A 9,335-nucleotide genomic window follows, 5' to 3' on the forward strand; every position below is an offset into this window, starting at 1 on the left:
CCTGCCAAGTAGCTGGGATTACAGGCATGCACCACCACACCCGGCTAATTTTGTATTTTTAGTAGAGACGGGGTTTCACCATGTTGGTCAGATCCACCCGCCCCGGCCTCCCAAAGTGCTGGGATTACAGGTGTGAGCCACCAAGCCCAGCCTGAAATGTTCTTTTACAAGAGCACAAATCCACTTTTATTTATTGACTTTTCATTAGTTTAAATCCTTGAGGGGTACAGCATGAGGGTACAGCATCGCTTGGATTCTGTGTCCAATAGCCTTAGCAGGAAGATTGCTTCAGAATTTGGCATGAACCATGCCACTGTTTCTGTGGGCCCGAGTTACCTTTCCCCAGATTACTCTCGTTTGGTTTGGTTTGCTGCCACGAGTCACTTTGTTGTTCTTTCCTTTGTATACATAAGCACATCTCTTGCCCAAATAGAATTCAGTTTCATCTCGGGCATAAACACCTTCAATTTTAAGAAAAGCTGTATGCTCTCTTTGGTTCCGGAGACTCTGCTTATAGCCAGCAAAAATGGCCTTGGACCACAGCCTTCCAGACATATTTTCTTTTAGAAGTTTTGTTCCCAGCAGGATCCAAGATGGCAGGAAAAAACAAAATGAAATATTTTGATATAAATTTTTTTTTTCTTTTGAGACAGAGTCTTGCTCTGCTGCCCAGGCTGGAGTTCAGTGGTGCAATCTTGGCTCACTACAATCTCCGCCTCCTGGGATCTAGTGATTCTTCTGCCTCAGTCACCTGAGTAGCTGGGATGACAAGCACCTGCCACCACACCTGGCTAATTTTTTTTTTTTTGTTGAGACGGGGTTTCACCATGTTGGTCAGGCTGGTCTCGAACTCCTGACCTCAAATGATCCGCCCACCTCAGCCTCCCAAAGTGCTGGGATTACAGGTATGAACCATCGCACCTGGCCTATATTTTGATGTAAATCTAACAAAATACGTTTAAGATCTAGGAGGAAAACTAAAAACTCTGATTTTTAAAAATCAAAAAAGAACCAAATAAACAGGGAGATATTCAATGATTGTAGGTAGGAAAACTCAATAAGACATCAGTTCTTCACAGCTTGCTCTATAGATTTCAATACAATCCCAGTCGAAATTCCAGCAAATGATTGTGTGGGTATCAACAAACTAATTCTGTAGTCAACACAATACTGAAGGAGAAGGCAAAGTTAGAAGACTGACAAAGTTAGAGGACTATTACCTGACTTCAAGACTTACTATAAAGCTACGGTAATTGAGACAGTGTAGTATTGCTGAGAGAACAGACAAATAGATAAATGGAAAAGAATAGAGACCAGAAAGAGCCACGGCAGAAAAGTAGAGGGGGAGGGTGGTAGGATGGGGAAGGGAAGAGAGTGGAGAGGAGAGAAGGGTGGGTAGGGGGGGTGGAGGACAGATAGAAGGTTGAAAATGGATGGAGAAACGATGTCTGGAATACAAACCAGGGTGTGTTCTAGAGCACCTATGGATAGGCTTGGAGAGCAGGCAGGACTCTTTTTCCTTTGAGACTGGGGAGAAAGATGGAGACTGCTGGTAAGACAGAGGTAATTTGTTCAGAGGCAGGGCAAGAAGTTGAGGGAATCCCTGACTGATGTGACATGTTATTCATCCAGCAAATGTTTATTGGGCAACATTTATGTGTCAAGCCCTAAGCCTAGTGCTAGAGATTTAAAGATGAATAAGACAAGGCGCTTGCTCTCTCAGAACTTAGAGTCTGGCCAGGCATAGTGGTTTGCGCTTATAATCCCAGCACTTTGGGAGGCCAAGGCAGGCAGATCAGTTGAGGTCAGGAGTTAGAGACCAGCCTGGCCAACATGGTGAAACCCTGTCTCTACTAAAAGCACAAAAAATTAGCCCGGCATGTTGGCGTGTGCATGTAATTCCAGCTACACAGGAGGCTGAGGCAGGAGAATCGCTCAAACCCGGGAGGTGGAGGTTGCAGTGAGTAGAGATTGTGCCACTGCATTCCAGCCTGGGCAACAGAGCAAAACTCTGCCAAAAATAAAAAAACTTAGAGTCTAATGGTCTTTCTTTCTTTCTTTCTTTCTTTCTTTCCTTCCTTCTTTTCCTTTTTTTTTTTTTTTTTTTAGAGAAGGTCTCACTCTGTCACCCAGGCTGAAGTGCAGTGGCATGATCTGGGCTCACTGTAGTGATTCTAGTTTCAGAATACAAGACGTCCTGGGGCTCAAGCGATTCTCCGACTTTGGCCTCCAGAATAGCTGGGACTGCAAGCGCCACCGCACCTGGCTATTTTTTATAGAGACAGGGTCTCACTAAGTTGGCCAGGCTGCTCTCGAGCAATCTTCCTGGGCTCAAGCGATCTTCCTGCTGTGGCCTCCCAAAGTGCTGAGACTACAGGCATGAGCCACTGCACCCAGCCCTCTACTTTCTTTATGAAGAAGAAGATAAAGCTTTGCTGGAAGGAAGTATGTGGGAGAGGTAGGGGACTTGAGTAGAGTGGTGAATATTTAGAATACTTTTTCAGGAAATGGGAAATCAAAAATGAATAGGAAAATGTCGTAAGAATTGCTGCTTGCCATGAAGTATCAAGATGAGAACAGATATGTTTATGGTAGTATGAATCCAAAAAGTTATGTTATTTTTTTCCTACTAAATTTCAGTAGCTCAGATGAAGTAGCAGAGGAGATTGAGAGAGAGATTCATCTGGAATTGGAGGCTTATGAGGTATTTGCAATAGAAGGACAAGGAAGAGAGAGTTGACAGCGCTGGCCAGAGAAGAATTGAACTGATAAACTACTGGATGGGGAATCAGTCTCTTTCAGTTGGCAAGAAGCAGAGACGCCCTTAGTTCAGGTTATCACAAAGGCTGAGGTAGAAGATAATGACACCGAAATGTAAGGGAGGAAGCCCAGGAAACTTGCTCCACAGGCAGGCATTGGGGAGAAATGAAAAAATGCCTAGAATAGGATGCAATAGAAGTTCTGTTCTATTGAATATAAGTTCACTCTAATGTCAGCTCTAATCACCTGTTTGCTTCTACCCTCTCAGAAGTAAATGCTCATTTGCTCCTTTTTCCAGGAATTCTCCTGTATTCACAACTCAGCTTCTTACTGTTTAGTTTCTCTCTCTCCTCTTTTGCACATACTTACTACTTTTCCCTGTTTGTATTAATTTTTCTGTGTCGTGCATCCAAATTCCCCCAAAAGAGGACTTGATTGAATCAGTTAGATTCATCCAATATGGACCACATTAAGGACTTCTGGTCTCCCCTTGTGTTTAGCCTACAAATGTTTATCTTCTGCTATTTTATAGATTTCTCATCTAGTCAGCCACAACCAGGGTAACACAATGATGGTGCAAGAGAAAGGTCCCAACCCAGACCCCAAAAGAGGGGTTCTTGGATCTCATGCAGAAAGGAATTCAAGGTGAGTCACAGAGTGCAGCAAGAAGGGATAGTTTATAGAAAGCTACTCAGTTACAGAGTAGGGCATCCTTAGAAAGCAAGCAGAGGAATGAACACTGTCTTTGTTTTGTTTTGTTTTGCTTTTGAGACAGAGTTTCACTCTTGTTGCCCAGGCTGGAGTGTAATGGGGTGATCTCAGCTCACCGCAACCTCCGCCTCCTTGGTTCAAGTGATTCTCCTGCTTCAGCCTCCTGAGTAGCTGGGATTACAGGCATGCGCCACCATGCTTGTAGAAATACACCATGCCTGTATTTTCACCTGCTAATAGAAAATAGCCTGGCTAATTTTCTATTTTCAGTAGAGACAGGGTTTCTCCATGTTGGTCAGGCTGGTCTCAAACCCCCGACCTCAGGTGATCTGCCTGCCTCAGCCTCCCAAAGTGCTGGGATTACAGGCATGAGCTACTGCGCCCGGCCTCTTTGTTTTAAACTCTTCTTATATAAAGGTCTTATCTATGTAAAAGCTAAGCTATGCCTACATGCGGGTAGGCTGACAGCATGACAACATTTATTACTTGGTTGATTTAAAGAAAGTTATCCTTGGCATGTTAGTGCGTAAGTACATCAAAGCATAATTATAATCATCTTAAAAGCATATATTGTTATGCGATATCGGGACATCTGGACATTCTGTGGCTGCAGGAGTTTGTCCTTGCAGGCATTATTAAGCTGCTTTCTTAGCTGTAAACATCTTGTGACCATGGGTCATAAACTGGTGAGGAATGTGCCTTGCTAGCTTTTAGATGGAGTTGATTTAAAAATGGTGTCAACCTTGCTCTCTGATACTCCTGTTTCCCTAACAATTACATAACTTACAGCATGGCCACTCCAGCCTACTTTTCTCAGAAAGGAATTGTGAGTAGAGTTTCATGGACCATGGAGGACTGCATCATAGAAAAGGAAAGAAAAACAGGAGGGGGACTGATGGCCAGGTGTGGTGGTGTGTGCCTGTAGTCTTAGCTACCCCAGAGGCAGAGGTGGGAGAATCGCTTACGCCTGGGAGGTGGAGGCTGCAGTGAACCCTGATCACGCCACTGCACTTCAGCCTGGGTGATGGAGCAAGACTCTGTCTTTAAAAATGTGACATATGTAGCTCCATAATCTTAAAGAACCGGAGTATTAGGAGTGGGGAAATGAAAGAGCTAGAAGGAACGATAAGGAATTTCAGATTGTTAGAAGGGTGAAGATAATGGGATGGTATAAGCCAAAAAATGTTGAGGACAGAATCTTAGGTGGCTCATCCACATGAATAAAGTTACACAACCTAGAAGATGACAGATGCTAGATTGAAAAAAAGCCAGATTATCAAAGTTTGCCACAAATGTAGAGGCATGTCTTGGAAGTCAATACAAAACAATGATCAGGAGAGATAAAAGATAAGATGAGGAAAGCATGGACTGCAAAGGAGGATAGTGTAGTGGTTGAAAATGCATCTGAGGAATGATGACATAATCTCTCATCCCCAGGATGCAGGAGACATGAGGGAATGCATAGGGAAACATGTATGTTATGTAAGACAAAATTAATGCCTAGTGTATATTAGGAGGTGCGGTAATCTATAAAGTAAGTATATAAGACACAGAAAGTACCATTCTATTGTTTTGTTTCACAGTTTTTGTCTGAAATTAGTGTATGTGATATAAGAAACATTAAATTGACCAGGTGCGGAGGTTCACACCTGTAATCCCAGCTCTTTGGGAAGCCGAGGTAAGCGGATCATCTGAGGTTGAGAGTTCGACACCAGCCCGACCAACAGGGAGAAACTCCGTCTCTACTAAAAATACAAAAAAATTAGCCTGGGGTGGTGACGCATGCCTGCAATCCCAGCTATTCAGGAGGCTGGGGCAGGAGAATCGCTTGAACCCGGGAGGCGGAGGTTGCGGTGAGCCAAGATCACACCATTGCACTCCAGCCTGGGCAACAAGAGCGAAACTCCATCACAAAAAAAAAAAAAAAGGAAACATTAATTTTAAAATTAATGTTTATTTTGCTAATAGTGTTAGAGATGAGGTAATTAAGCATCCTCATTTTACAGAAAGTTTCAAAAGATTTAGTGATTTCCTTAAGGCATGCAGGTAATTAAGGCTGCCCAGGCTGGCGCAAACTCAGCTCACCCCAATCTCCGCCTCCGGGGTTCAAGTGATTCTCCTGCTTCATCCTCCTGAGTAGCTGGGATTACTAGAATTTAGAAGGTTTTTTTGTTTGTTTTAGACGGAGTCTCGCTGTGTCGCCCAGGCTGGAGTGCAGTGGCGCGATCTCCACTCACTGCAAGCTCCGCCTCCCGGGTTCATGCCGTTCTCCTGCCTCAGCCTCCAGTGTAGCTGGGACTACAGGCATCTGCCACCGCGCCGGGCTAATTTTTGTATTTTTAGTAGAGACGGGGTTTCACCGTGTTAGCCAGGATGGTCTCGATTTCCTGACCTCGTGATCCGCCCGTCTCGGCCTCCCAAAGTGCTGGGATTACAGGCGTGAGCCACCACGCCCAGCCTAGAAGTATTTTTTAAACATCTTGGGATTACAGGCATGAGCCACCACGCCCGGCCTAGAATTTAGAAGGATTTTATGGGGAGGATGATATTGTTGGCCCAGATTCGTTAAACTGTTAAAGTGTTAAAGTTTGATTTGATTTTTTTTTTTGAGACGGAATCTCGCTCTGTTGCCCAGGCTGGAGTGCAGTGGCGTAATCTCAGCTCACTGCAGCCTCCACCTCCTGGGTTCAAGCCCAGATTTTTGTGCCTCAGCCTCCCGAGTAGCTGGGACTATAGGCAGGTGCCACCACGACAGGCTAATTTTTGTATTTTTAGCAGAGATGGGGTTTCGCCATGTCGGTCAGGCTGGTCTCACTTAGTCAGGCTGGTTTGACCATGTTGGCCAGGCTGATCCTGACCTCAGGTGATCCCCATGCCTTGGCCTCCCAAAATGCTGGGATTACAGGCATGAGCCACTGTGCCTGGCCCCTGTTTGTTTGTTTGTTTGAGACAAGTTCTCACTCCATCACCCAGGCTGGAGGGCACTGGCACCATCACAGTGCATTGTAACCTCAACCTCCCTGGCTCAAGTGATCCTCGAGTACCTGGGACTACAGGCATGGGCCACCACACTCAGCTCATTTTTATTTTGTAGTGATGGGGTCTCCCTGTGTTGCCCGGGTTGGTCTAACTCCTGGACTCAAGTGATTCTCCTGCCTTGGCCTCCCAAGTTGTTGGTACAGGCATGAGCTACAGCACCTAGTCCTCTTTCTTTTCTTCTTTTTTTGTTTTTTGTTTTTTTGAGACAGAGTTTTGCTCTTGTCACCCAGGTTGGAGTGCAATGGCACAATCTCGGCTCACTGCAACCTCTGCCTCCTGGGTTCAAGCGATTCTCCTGCCTCAGCCTCCTGAGTAGCTGGGATTACAGGCACTCACCACAAAGCCTGGCTGGTTTTTTTTTTTTTTCTTTTTTTTGAGATGGAGTCTTACTCTATCACCCAAGCTGTAGTGCAGTGGCATGATCTCAGCTCACTGCAACCTCTGCCGCCTGGGTTCAAGCAATTCTCCTGCCTCAGCCTCCTGAATAGCTGGGATTACAGGCACCTGCCACCGCGCCCAGCTAATTTTTGTATTTTTAGTAGAGACAGGGCTTCACCAACCTGGCCAGGCTGGTCTTGAACTCCTGACCTCATGATCCACCTGCCTCGGCCTCCCAAAGTGCTGGGATTACAGGCGTGAGCCACCACACCTGGCCAATTTTTGTTTTGTTTTGTTTTGCTTTTTATGAGATGGAGTCTCATTCTGTCGCCCAGGCTGGAGTGCAATGGCACTATCTCAGCTCACTGCAACCTCTGCCTCCCGGGTTTAAGCGATTCTCCTGCCTCAGCCTCCCAAGTAGCTGGGACTACAGGTGCCTACCATCATGCCCAGCTAATTTTTTGTATTTTTTTTGTAAAGACGGAGTTTCAATATGTTAGCCAGGATGATCTCGATTTCCTGACCTCGTGATCGGCCCACTTTGGCCTCCTAAAGTGCTGGGATTACAGGCGTGAGCCACCACGCCCGGCCCAATTTTTGTGCTTTTTCGGTAGAGATGGGGTTTCGCCATATTGTCCAGGCTGGTCTCAAACTCCTGACCTCACATGTTTGAGAGGCCTGCCTCGGCCTCCCAATATTTTTTTCTTAATAAACTTCCTTGTAAACCAGAGTACAGTTCTCAAGGCCAGCTCCAGCTCCACTCCTAATATTCTAGTTCTGAGTAGTTCCAGCTACTCAGGAGGCTGTGTGTGTGGGGGGGTCCCTTGAGGCTATGATTGCATCACTGCACTCCAGCCTGGGTGACAGAGTGAGACCCTATCTCTAAAAAATAAATACATAAATTTCCTTGTAGCAAAGAGACACAGTTGAAATCAGTCTAATGATCTTCAAGCTGTTTATAAAATTAGGAGCTCCATAAGTATTGTGGTTGATGATTATGGCATTTCTCCCGTGGAAGGCATATTTTAAAGTAATGGTTGACGAAATACATCTCCCTTTCTCTTTCACTTTCCTCCTCTACACGTGCAACTCTTGGATGACAACTTAAGCCAATCACTATATCTTGTATTCCTTTAACTCCTCTCACTCCCAGATTGATTCAGGAAAGGAATGTAATCATATGACCCAACTAAGGATATTCAATGCTAATAAAATTAAGTTTTTGGAACTTTTTTCCAGCTATCAGGAATATTGAGTCTCTTTTCTACTGGATGGAAGTACATAACTTCAGGACCTATTAGCAGCCAGCTTGGCACCATGAAAGGAGAGCCAGACCAGAAACAGAGTCATCACCAAGAAAGAAGATGTCATTTGAACCCTAGATCAAGTTTCTTTCAAGAAGAAGCAAGAAACTGTTTGACTGGCATATAAGCAATAATAAACTCTTTGTTGTTGTTGTTGTTGTTGTTACTGCTGTTAAATCAGTTCTGGTTGGATATTCTATCATTTGTAACATACAGTCCTAATACAGATAAGTTCTGGTATACAAAAACATAGTAACCATGTTTCTTTTTTTTTTTTTCCAGATGGAGTCTCATTCTGTCACCCAGGCTGGAGTGCAGTGGTGCAATTTCAGCTCACTGCAAACTCTGCCTCCCAGGTTCAAGAGATTCTCCTGCCTCAGCCTCCTGAGCAGCTGGGATTATAGGTGCCTGCGCCACCACGCCAGCTAATTTTTGTATTTTTAGTAGAGACAGGGTTCCACCATGTTGGCCAGGCTGGTTTCAAACTCCTGACCTCAAGTGATCTGCCCACCTCAGCCTCCCAAAGTGCTGGGATTACAGGTGTGAGCCACCGCACCTGGCTGTAACCATGTTTCTTAATACAAGTCTGCATTGCAACTAGCTATATACAAAGATACAGTTTTAAACTGTGATTTTTGGAATTCTTGAGACTCTTAACATGCCTTCACTCCACTTCACACTTTATTTGAAAACCATCAAAAAGAAAAATAAAAGGCCATGTCTTAAATACAGGTTTAAAAAATCTATTCAAAAATAATTTCCTCTTAATAAAATGGAAATCACTATATCCCTAAGTCAATTCAATTGTTGCAACAGATAAAGGATTTCTTTCCCTTTTCTTTTCTTATTTTTTTGAGATGGAGTCCCGCTCTGTCACCCAGGCTGGAGGGCAGTGGCGCAATCTTGGCTCACTGCCAGCTCTGCCTCTTGGGTTCACGCCATTCTCCTGCCTCAGCCTCCTGAGTAGCTGGGACCACAGACGCCCATCACCGCGTCCGGCTAATTTTTTGTATTTTTAGTAGAGACGGGGTTTCACCGTGTTAGCCAGGATGGTCTCGATTTCCTGACCTCATGATCCACCCGCCTCAGCCTCCCACAGTGCTGGGATTACAGATGTGAGCCACCGCGTCCGGCCTCCATTTT

The sequence above is a fragment of the Colobus angolensis genome, unplaced genomic scaffold, assembly GCF_000951035.1.
Source record: "Colobus angolensis palliatus isolate OR3802 unplaced genomic scaffold, Cang.pa_1.0 Scaffold193, whole genome shotgun sequence".
In the NCBI taxonomy this organism is placed as follows: domain Eukaryota; kingdom Metazoa; phylum Chordata; class Mammalia; order Primates; family Cercopithecidae; genus Colobus; species Colobus angolensis.